The sequence below is a fragment of the Antechinus flavipes genome, chromosome 1 (assembly GCF_016432865.1).
Source record: "Antechinus flavipes isolate AdamAnt ecotype Samford, QLD, Australia chromosome 1, AdamAnt_v2, whole genome shotgun sequence".
NCBI classification, from domain to species: Eukaryota; Metazoa; Chordata; class Mammalia; order Dasyuromorphia; family Dasyuridae; genus Antechinus; species Antechinus flavipes.
The window spans coordinates 619,708,746-619,721,636 of NC_067398.1; positions in this window are offsets into that span (position 1 = coordinate 619,708,746).

Consider the following 12,891-nt stretch of genomic DNA (forward strand, 5'->3'; position numbering starts at 1 on the left):
CTGTCAATATTTTAGCTTGAGAGCTTCTTCAAACTATCAATTGCTTTCACAAATCAATTTTGTCCCTTGATTTTAAAACTACTTTTTTAAACTTTTAAGATTCACAATATAGGTAATGTCTAAATAACTTTGGACCAAATTTCATAAAACTTGTGTATATGTCCAGCAGAGCTGACTAAATTTTAAAACACAGCTCATAATTTTTTTTTTCAAATTACTCAATATACAATTTAGAATGCAACTATTTCATCTAATTAGGAGATACAAACATGTGATTTCTTTAGGTAAGTTACCAGAGAATTTTGTTTTAATAACCATTTTTTACTTTAAAATCAAATCAAATAAAGACTTAAACTTTTAGTAGCAACACTATATTAATGCACACATATTTCTAAAATCTTATTCCCAAATATATAATTGAAAGTAATTCTAGGGTAGCTAGGTGGTGCACTGGGTAGAGCACCAGCATTCAAATCAAGAATACCTATGTTCAAATTTGGCCTCAGACACTTAACACTTCCTAGCTGTCACTTAATCCCAATTGCCTCAGCAAAAAATAATAACAATAATAATTCTATCACATACCATTTAAATTTAAACACATGGGGGCAGCTAGATGGCTCAGTGGAGAGAGCACAGCCCTGAAGTCAGGAAGATCTGAGTTCAAATTTGGTCTCAGACACTTCACACTTCCTAGCTGTGTGACCCTGGGCAAGTCACTTAACCCTAAATGTCTTACTAAAAAAATAAATAAACACACAATAATTTAGGTCACAATTTTGGGAGAAAATTTTTCTTCCACCTCAAAAACTCCATTGTCCTAGACTGCCCAAAATCTTTGAAATGGCAGCAAACTATTTGAAATCTTTGATGGAGATACAAGCCCCTGGAAGCAAAATGGCAATGGCTCTTATCTCCCCCTAAATTTTGTACTTTTCCCTATGTGGACCACTATATTGGGAAGGGAGAGAGATTTTAAAGTGTGAAATGGATTTCCCTAGATTTCCTCAAGCCATACCCTTTTACAGAATTCAGAGTCCCCTGAGAAGAGTTTTGGAACTCTGGGAAGTTGGGGAACATAGGGACCCATCTAGAGAAAAACTGAAGCTAATTCCAGAGCATGGGGTTTAGGGGAACTTATCATCTTTTGGAGACACTACACTGGACATAAGTCCACACTCAGCAGCCCTGGTCATTTCCAGTCCTCTCTAGGAAGAGAAGCTTGAAAGCTTAAGAAAAATTCAGGTTAGTTCGCATCAAGATGCACAAAACAAGCACCTTTAAATCCCAAAATGGCCATTTCTTTTACTTTGAGAAAAACACAGAAGACAAAACACAGACTCACAATCACACACAAACACAAACTGCTTTTAGATCACTTTTCTTTCTGTCTCTTACAGGGTTGTTCCTTGCCTCTTTCCTAGAGGAGAACCCTACTTCTTTCTTTACTGAAGTTTATTCCAAATTTCCCTAGTGCAGATCCTTCCTATCTCCCAGCATGAAGATCTCCACACTCCAGTGATCTCAGATCATTAATATTTACTCAACTCTAGATTTCCTGACATCCCCACTCTTATGGACTATATGAGAGGTATGTCCCAGGAATTCCCACTCCTTGGCACCATTAAAGTCCCCATCTTACTAATCTGTTTGACCTCAGACCCTGGAAGATGGCCCCAGCCATCAAAGGCAATAATAGGTAGTCTACCCTCTTACCTTTGGTCTGAGCGCAGAGTTTGCCTGGCTGCTGCAGAACCTACTCTAGTTCCCATCTTGATTCCTGGATTCATCAGTGGCCTTACTTACTAACAAAGTCTTGGGATCTTGGACAATCTATGAGAGGGGAAAGCCCAAGCTGAGCCACAAAGCCATTGAAATCAATAGGACATAACTCCCTGTGCTTTGCCAGGAGCTCATAATATCTGGGTCCCGGACAGAGCCCCAATTTGTAAGAAAAAAAATTTTTACTAAGAACTCCACTGACTCACTGATGAATGCAAGATTTATTTTACATTCTTGCAAGAATAAGTGTCTAAGTGAGTAAGTAGACACACCTTTGAAACTCCAAAGACAGCATTTTATTTCTTATCCTGAAGCACAAGTTCCTCCCCCTGATTCTCCATTAATGAAATGTTACAGAAGTTAATTACTCTACATGAATCTCCACCTCTCATTACATAGCTAGTCCCTGCTCCCAAGGAGTTTACATTCTGAAAGGGGAAAGGTAACAGAGGAGGGTTAAGGGCAAAGAATAAAAGATTATTTTCAAATTTCAGGCTGCTACCCCTGACTACAAAAATACATTCTTTTGGAGAAGATAAACTTCACCTTTGATTATTACTTGATGTCCTTGTGAGTTTCAGTTTTCTATTTTAAGTTTCATCTCCAACTTAATTTTCATAACTGGAAACCCAAAATGCCCACCCATTTCTCACACATTGTGTCTGAAGACAAATTTGTTTGGGATCATGTTTGGATAATCAATTCTTTTTTCAATTGGTACCTAGAGTCCATAAACAATATCTAAGAGAGTAGTTTTGTGGATATGCAGAACTTCTGAATTATTAGACACTGGGGTTGGTAAAGGTCAGCCAGAATTCTATGTGACAAATGAGGCATTGGCTTGGGGGAAAAAATTGTTAACAGTAAAAAGGACCATGGACATCAGGGAAGTATTATAGCAGTAGCAATATTAGTTTGTTTTTATATAATTCTTTCAAGTTTGCAAAATACACTCTCTACATTATTCTATTTAATCTTTACAACACCACCTAGGAGATAAAGTTATTACAATCCTCACTTTACAAATGGGGAAACTAATGCTCGGAAAAGTTAAATTACCTACCAGCATCATATAGCAAGGAAGTATCGGGGGTGAAATTAGAATCCAAGTCTTTCTGACTTAACTTCTGCACATTTTCCTCTAAAGTCATTTCATCTCATAATGAATAAAGGCAAGACAAACCATGGTTCTTAAGTGTAGAGGCAAATGCTCTACATACCTCAGTAGCTTGAGTGAACAAAAGCCTATGAATATCCTCCAGTGAGGTGGGCTTGGCCTAGTATTCTCCTATGAAGGTACCCCTGAAGATCCTAATTATGACTCCCAAAAAGTGGCTTTCCACTGATCAATTCAATAAATATTTAGTTAGTGCCTATTATATGCCAGGTACTGTGCTAAATACTCAAGGTGGCATAAAGAGACTAAAGACAGTCCCTAAGCTCTCGAGGAGCTTACGATGTAATGGGAAAGATAACATGTAAACAAATATAAAGCAAGCTATATACAAGATAAAGAGAAAATAATTAACATAGGAAACGTACTAGAATTAAAAGGGGTTGGGGAAGATTTCCTATAAGAGGTAGGATTTTATTTGGGACTTAAAAGAAGAGTAAATAGGTGGAGCAGAGGAGGGAGAGTATTCCAGATATGGAAGACCCCCAAGAGAGAATACTAGTGGCAAGGGATAGAAAGGCTTAATTGTGAAACAAGCAGGAAACCAATGCATTTATCTTACTATGTGCCTGGAACAGTGCTTAAGGTTGGGATGTGGAGAAAATCTAAATGCCGGAATATGGTGTTCTCTTCTTTTCAAAAATATGATCATTCTCTGTGAACAGATTTCTTAGGGAGGCTTCTGGAGGCAGCCTTAGTTTCCATTCAGAAAAATAATCACCTCAAATGCAGCCAGGAGTTAAAATCCACTTCTTTATTGTCTCTTTCAAAATAGCCCAGTTAGCTTTCTTTAGTTCCGAGAGCTCTCGTTGCTAGTCCTTTGCCTCTGCTTCTGCCAACTTCAGCCTCTCCTCTTCCGAATCCTTTGTTTTGCCCGACTGCAGTCTCTGGCTTTTCAATTTCCCCAAGTCTCCTCACTGACTTGTGGCTCTCAATATCTCCAACCAACCCTCTCTGAGATTGAGATCTTCTTATATATGATCTCTTAAAGGTATGAACCTCCTTTGTGGAGGATTGTGAGAGGTATAAACTTGGATATCTCCCAACTTGTGAACTCCAACATGTGAGCCAATGTATAAACTTTCTTAAAGGTGTGAGCTCTAATGTGTGAACCAATTACATAAACATTGTTTCTATCAATTCCATTGAGTTAACATTAGGATTCTAATCCCTGAGCTCTGTGATAATGATGGGGGTGACCCCTGAAACTGTCCTCCTTGACTTTTGGGGTAAACTCTGAAACTCTCCTTTGACAGAGACCCACCCTTAAGGTTAGTTAAGTGGTTTCATTAAGATTATCCCAGGACCACTCCCCTTAGCTAGAATTTAAATGCTCTCATTCAACTAGAAATCTAGGCCTAGGGGCAGTGACAAAATTGAAGGAATCTCATTCAATAGAAACCCAGTCTCGGATTTCTTATAAAAGGAAAATTTTGAACTCCAAATCCTTGCAGAAGTCTGAAGTAGGAATTATGCTTTGCCAAGAGACTTTTCCTCTTGGCAGAGCTGCCTACCAGGACTCTGATCCACTGTGAAGACATTCTCTATTCAGTGACAATCTTTTGTTATTTCTTTGCCAGGACCTCTTGCTACTCAGAAGTCTGTCTTCCTAGCAAAGTTGGCTTCTCAGCCAAAAATAAACTTCACTTTTGCCAGTCACACTTTCGGGTTCATGAATTCTTTCATATTGGACCTGCGCTGACCAGAGGGGATTCCCACAACTCTGCACTTCCACTAACTGCATCAAATAAGATATTTTTTTACTCTTTTTTCTCCTTTATTTTTAATCTTCCAACTTTGTTCTAGATCCCCCAGTTTACTAGAAATTTAACCATTTAATAAAAGTTGCTATATTTCTTTTTTAATCCCAGGTACTTAGCTATCCAAACCAGATTGTTTGTCTATTTATACATGGATACATAAAATTGAGACAATTATCTAGAAAATTCAAACCCTAATTTGATTTTTGACATGGTCATTAGGGAAAAAATGCATTTGGGGACCTGAATTACCTAGATAATTCTCTAAATTTTATTTACTTTATTTTGTGCCTGTAGTCATATAGAATAGACTCCTATCTGAACTCAGTTAATATTAATGGTATGATTTATTGAAAGTTTTTAAGTTTGATATGTCCATCAATCCTTGTTCTTGTCCAGATAAGAATCATGACTATTGATGATATCTTTCATGGATACTACTTCTCTTTAGATGACTCCAAAAATCTAGATCTCTACTCTTGATCTGTCTGCATTCTAATAGCAAATATTTATTAAATAGTTACTATGTGCAAGAATTTATGATGAGTGCTGGAGATAAAAAGACAAAAGGAAAAAAGTACCAGTCCTACAAGAACTCACTGGGAAGAGAAAGGGGTTTGAGGTTACAAGGTGGAGTGGAGTAGGAAGGGAATAATAGAGAATACAGTGAATATTCAGTAAAATCCATTCTGTAGGGAATAACAGAGGCAAAAGAAAGATCCAGGCAAAGTTTTTCAGGAACATTTAAGGTGATAACAATTGATCAGGGTGAGATAACCAAGGAGGGCCATCTAGAAATGCTAAATGAAGGGGTTAGGAATAACTGAAGATGAAAAGGAATCTGGATGACAGAGATAAAAAGTATAATCCAGACTGAGTGAATCAGTTGGAGAATGCCTGAATAAGTCATGGTATAAGAATGTAATGGAATATTATTGTTCTATAAGAAACAATCAGCAGGATGATTTCAGAAAGGCCTGGAGAGACTTACATAAACTGATGCTAAGAAAGACATATGAACTGATGCTAAGTGAAGTGAGTAGAACCAAGTGAACATTGTATACAGCAACAAAATGATCAATTCTGATGGATGTGGCTCTTTTTAAAAATGAGATGATTCAAGCCAGTTACAACTGACTTGTAATGGAAAGAACCATCTGCAATCAGAAATAAGACTATGAGGACTGAATATGGATCACAACATAATATTTTCACTATTTTTGTTGTTGGCTTGCTTTTTGTTTTCTTTCTCATTTTTTTTTCTTTTTGATCTGATTTTTCTTGTGTAGCATGATAACTGTGGAAATATATATAGAAGAATTGAATATTTAACATATATTAGATTATTTGCCATCTAGGGGAGGAGGTGGGGGGAAAGGAAGGGAAAACACAGGGTTTGTAAGAGTGAATGTTGAAAATTATCTATTTCAGGCCTGGAAAACTGTTGCCTATGATAATTCTTGGGGCCTGAAGATGGCCAGTAGTTTGGAGACTGGGTAGTAATTAAGTTCAACTGGAATATAAAAAGAACAAATAAGCATCAGTGAAATAAAACTGGGAAGTTGGGGCCAAAATGTGGAGATCTTTTAATGATATACTTTGTTTTGTTTTGTTTTGTTTTGTTTTTAATCATAAAAGCAATGGAGAATCAGTGAAAAATTTTTGAGCAGAGAAATAGCAAGTTTAGTCCAATACCTAGATTGCTTTGGCAGCTGTGTGAAGGATGTATTAGAAGGGAGAATTTAGAGTTAGGAAAGCCAATTAGGAGAATTATTTCTCATCATCAGATCTTCAAATGTTTACTGGTCATTTCCACCTAGATTCCCCCATTGAAACTACAAACTTAATATATCTAAATTTATTATCCTTTTACCTAAAACAACTGTTCCTTTGGACTTTTTTATTTCTATCTGTGGAATTACTGTATTTATGAAGTCTACAATGGGCAAAATCTTGGCCTCATATTTGACAATTTTCTCTTCCTTACTTTTCAAATTCAGTCAGTCAGCAAGTGGAATTCAGTCATTCCACATTTGTAGTATGTCTTGGGACTGTCTCTTTCCACTGATATCACCTTAGTCAGGTTTTCATTACTATTTATCTGGACTATTTTATTATCTTTTTATTACTACTGGTTAGACTATTGTAATAATTTTCCTGTTTCCTCTCTCTCCATTCCAATTTGTGCTTCATGCATATAGGAGATTAATCTTTTTGATGCATAGATCTATCCAAGTCACTGCTTTGCTCAAAAATCTACAGTAGCTCCCTAGTGCTTCCCAAGTGAAGTTTTAAATTCTTCACTTGTTTATAATTCATGGCATTCTACTACCTCACCCTCCTCTGTCTTTTCTAGTCTTAATTCATACTATTTCTCTCCATTCAAACAACTTTGTTGCCCCCAGGCATACCATGAAGTTGTCTACCCCCATGCCTTGATTCATTTTAATTCCCATTCCTAGAATGTTCTCTCTTTCTTTCTTGAACTGTTGAATTCCTACATATTCTTTAAAACTCAACTCAAATGCAACCTCTTCTTGGAAGTAATTAAGGCAATTTAGGAGTACAATGGAGAGCTGGACTTAAAGCTGAGAAGACTTGAGTTCAAATCTAGCCTTAAAGACTTATGAAGAATTATGATCCTGAGCAAGTGATTTAACTTTTGTATGTCTGTTTCCTCATCTTTAAAATTGAAGAATAGCACCAATCTTCCAGAGTTGTGGTGAAAATAAAGAGAGAAAATATTTGTAAAGAAAGTGCTTTGCAAACCTTAAAGAGCTATATAAATGCTGGCTATCATTATTAATAACTACCCTTCACATCTCACATAGTGTTTTGTTTATTCCTCCCTAATGCACTAAAGTTTTATATTCTTTATGGTTACTTATGTTTGTCATTTTTGAATTTTAAGACTTGACGTCCAAAAATATATGAAAGTTGTTATTATTATTACAAGTTCAGAGGAGGTGAAAATTGAATCTTATCTAGAGGCAATAGAGTTATAGTGGATAGCAAGATGCTTTTGGAACCAAGAAAACTGAGTTGAAGCCCCACTTTTGCCACATAGTTGCTATATGACCACAGACAAGTCATTTAACCTTTGAGAGCTTAAACTGTGGTTCACAATTCCATATGGGTCTCATAACTGAAGATGAAGGTTGTGAAACTGTGGTTTATTACCAGTAAATGTTTGATATTTATTTTGCATACCTATGTACTCAGGGGCACATAAAAATTTCTCAGGCAAAAAGGGGTCACAATTGAAAATAATTTAAGAAGCCCTGCTTTAGGCAAGCTTTTAAGAATGTAAGTTGCAGAAAAAGTAACAACCTTCATTGATAAAGGGAGTTGTTGCTTCATCTAGCAATTTTCTTTACCAATAAAATTACCATGCCTATCTATGTCTTTTCTAACTTTGTATTCCACCACACAGTACCTTAGATAGCATTCTGCATATGGGAAGCACTAATAAATATTGACTGAGAATTGATGGAGAATATCCCAGGCATGGGAACAGCCGTATAAAAACAACATTAAAAAAATAAAATAAAATAAAACAGAAGAGTTGGAGTGTCTTGTACAAAAAGAAATTTTAATAATATTGGAATTTTATTTCCAAAAGAATATAAAATGGATTATTCTCAGGTCTGGATTAGTCCTACCATCTGCTGCCTTCACCCCAACTCATGTACTACTGAACAAAGCAGCTTGAAACCATGCTGACTGGGTCCACTATAAGTTTGTTTTACATAATTTCAACTGGACCTTCACTCCAACAAACAATTCTTTTATATATCCCTAATTCATTATTTCTCTTATCACAGAAGCTTTCCAAAACCTTTTCACTCTCCTTAAACCTCTCAAAAGTTCCCTCTCCATTTCCATTTTCAGCTGAGAACATTGCCTAGTGTTTCACTGGAAAAATTTTTGAGGATATTTCTCCCTCCTTCCCAAAGCACATGTTCCAAATATCTTCTGTCACTATCTCCACCATCATTCATCTCACATAGAGGTATTCCTTTTCCTTACCAAAAAAAAAAGCCCTCTTGTGAATAATATAATCCTATTCCATCTAGCTTTGTCCAGTAGACTACCTATCTATCTTCCTCATTCTATCATTTATCTTTACTCTGTCCTGTATACTGGCTGCTTCCTACTAAGTAAATAGACCCATATCTCTCCCATACAAAAACTCTCCACTTGGTCCATTCATCACCATATCTCTCCCCTTTTATATGGCTAAACTTTTTGAGAAAGCCATCTGAAACAGGTATCTTTACTCCTTTTTTTGTTCTTTTTTAAAAATCTTTACTTCTTTTACTCTCTCCTTAATTCTCTGTAGTCTACCTTCTGACACTATTCAACTGGAACTATTCTTTCCTAAATTACATAGTATATTCGAATTAATAAATTTAATAACCTTTTTCTCAATTTTCATTCTCCTTGACTTCTCCGCAACTTTTGACTTTGTCAGTTATCCTCTTCTCCTTGATATTCAATTCCTCCTAGGTTTTTGGAATATTACCGTCTCCTGATTCTTCTATCCGGCTATCCAGATTCTGTCAATTTTAATAATTAATAACTTTAGAAAATTTGCAGGATACAAAATGAACCTGTATAAACAATCATCATTTCTTTTTTTTTAATAACTTTTATTGATAGAACCCATACCAGGGTAATTTTTTACAGCATTATCCCTTGCATTCACTTCTGTTCTGATTTTTCCCCTCCCTCCCTCCACCCCCTCCCCCAGATGGCAAGCAGTCCTTTATATGTTGAATAGGTTACAGTATATCCTAGATACAATATATGTGTGCAGAACTGAACAGTTTTCTTATTGCACAGGGAGAATTGAATTCAGAAGGTATAAATACCCCGGGAAGAAAAACAAAAATGCAAGCAGTTTATATTCATTTCCCAGTGTTCTTTCTTTGGGTGTGGCTGCTTCTGTCCATCTTTGATCTATTGAAACTGAATTAGCTCTCTTTATCGAAGAGATCTACTTCCATCAGAATACATCCTCAAACAGTATCATTGTTGAGGTATATAATGATCTCCTGGTTCTGTTCATTTCACTTAGCATCAGTTCATGTAAGTCTCGCCAGTCCTCTCTGTATTCATCCCACTGGTCATTCCTTACAGAACAATAATATTCCATAATGTTCATATACTACAATTTACTCAACCATTCCATTCTCCAATTGATGGGCATCCATTCATTTTCCAGCTTCTAGCCGGAAACAAACAGGGCTGCCACAAACATTTTGGCACATACAGGTCCCTTTCCCTTCTTTATGATCTCTTTGGGGTATAAGCCCAGTAGAAACACTGCTGGATCAAAAGGTATGCACAGTTTGATAACTTTTTGAGCATAGTTCCAAATTGCTCTCCAGAATGGCTGGATGTGTTCACAATTCCACCAACAATGTGTCAGTATCCCCGTTTTCCCACATCCCCTCCAACATTCCCCATTCTCTTTCCCTGTCACTCTAGCCAATCTGACAGGTGTGTAGTGGTATCTCAGAGTTGTCTTAATTTGCATTTCTCTGATTAATAATGATTTGGAGCATATTTTCATATGTCTATAAATAGCTTCAATTTCTTCATCTGAGAATTGTCTGTTCATATCCTTTGACCATTTATCAATTGGAGAATGGTTTGATTTCTTATAAATTAGAGTCAATTCTTTATATGTTTTGGAAATGAGGCCTTTATCAGGGGCCTCTGATTTTTACAAATGTTTTCCCAGTTTATTGTTTCCCTTCTAATCTTGTCTGCATAAGTTTTGTTTGTACAAAAACTTTTCAATTTGATATAATCAAAATTTTCTATTTTGTGGTCAATAGTGATCTCTAGTTCTTCTTTGGTCATAAATTCCTCCCTTTTCCATAGGTCTGAGAGGTAAACTATCCTATACTCTTCCAATTTATTTATAATCTCATTCTTTATGCCTAGGTCATGAACCCATTTTGACCTTATCTTGGTGTACGGTGTTAAGTGTGGGTCAATGCCTAGTTTCTGCCATACTAATTTCCAATTTTCCCAGCAATTTTTGTCAAATAATGCATTATTATCCCAGAAACTGGGGTCTTTGGGTTTCTCAAACATTAGATTATTAAAGTTATTGGCTGTTTTGTCCTTTGAACCTAACCTATTCCATTGATCAACTAGTCTATTTCTTAGCCAATACCAGATGGTTTTAGTAACTGCTGCTTTATAATATAATTTTAGATCTGGTACAGCTAGGCCACCTTCATTTGATTTTTTTTTCATTAATTCCCTTGAAATCCTTGACCTTTTGTTTTTCCATATGAACTTTGTTGTTATTTTTTCTATTTCATCAAAGTAGTTTCTTGGGAGTCTGATTGGTATAGCGCTAAATAAATAGATTAATTTAGGTAGTATTGTCATCTTTATTATATTTGCTTGCCCAATCCAAGAGCATTTAGTATTTTTCCAGTTGGTTAGATCAGACTTAATTTGTGTGGAAAGTGTTTTGTAGTTTTGCTCATAAAGTTTCTGATTTTCCCTTGGCAGATAGATTCCTAAATATTTTATACAATCAGTAGTTACTTTAAATGGAATTTCTTTTTTGTAACTCTAACTGTTGGGTTTTGCTAGTGATATATAAGAATGCTGATGACTTTTGTGGGTTCATTTTGTATCCTGCAACTTTGCTGAAGGTGTGGATTGTTTCTAATAACTTTTTAGTAGAGTCTCTGGGGTTCTCTAAGTATACCATCATATCATCAGCAAAGAGTGATCATTTGGTTTCCTCATTGCCTATTCTTATTCCTTTAATCTCTTTCTCAACTCTTATTGCCAAAGCTAGCATTTCTAATACAATATTAAATAGTAATGGTGATAGTAGGCAACCTTGTTTCACTCCTGATCTTATTGGGAATGGTTGCAGTTTGTCCCCATTACATATGATGCTTACTGCTGGTTTTAAATAGATGCTCCTGATTATTTTAAGGAAAAGTCCATTTATTCCTATGCTCTCAAGAGTTTTTAATAGGAATGGATGTTGGATTTTATCAAATGCTTTTTCTGCATCTATTGAGATGATCATATGGTTTTTGTTAATTTGATTATTAATATGGCCAATTATATTGATAGTTTTCCTAATATTGAACCAGCCCTACATTCCTGGTATAAATCCTACTTGATCTTGGACCATCATCCTGGGGATGATTTTCTGTAGTCTTTTTGCTAATATCTTATTTAAGATTTTAGCATCAATATTCATTAGGGAGATTGGTCTGTAATTTTCTTTCTCTGTTTTCAACCTACCTGGTTTAGGTATCAGTACCATGTCTGTGTCATAAAAGGAATTGTGTAGGACTCCTTCATTCCCTATTTTTTCAAATAGTTTATAAAGCATTGGGACTAATTGTTCTTTGAATGTTTGGTAGAATTCACATGTAAATCCATCTGGTCCCGGGGATTTTTTTTTAGGGAGTTGATTAATAGCTTGTTCTATTTCTTTTTCTGAAATGGGACTATTTAAGCAATTTACTTCCTCCTCTGATAATCTGGGAAGCCTATATTTTTGGAGGTAGTCATCAATTTCACTTAAGTTATCAAATTTATTGGCATAAAGTTGGGCAAAGTAACCCCTTATTATTTCTTTAATTTCCTCTTCATCAGTGGAAAGTTCTCCTTTTTCATTTTTAAGACTGCTAATTTGATTTCCCTCTCTCCTTTTTCTAATCAGATTTACCAAAGGTTTATCAATTTTATTGGTTTTTTCATAAAACCAACTCTTAGTTTTATTTATTAATTCAATAGTTTTTTTTTTTTTTACTTTCTATATTATTAATTTCTCCTTTTAATTTTAGAATTTCTGGAACCTTTCCCAGTAAGATCTGGAGTGAAGCAAGGTTGCCCACTATCACCATTATTATTTAATATCACATTAGAAACACTAGCCTTGGCAATAAGAGTCGAGAAAGATATTAAAGGAATTAGAGTAGGCAACGAGGAAACCAAACTATCACTCTTTGCAGATGATATGATGGTATACCTAGAGAACCCCAGAGATTCTACTAAAAAGCTATTGGAAATAATTCATAATTTTAGCAAAGTAGCTGGCTACAAAATAAATCCCCATAAATCCTCAGCATTTTTATACATCACCAACAAAACCCAACAGCAAGAGATACAAAGGGAAAT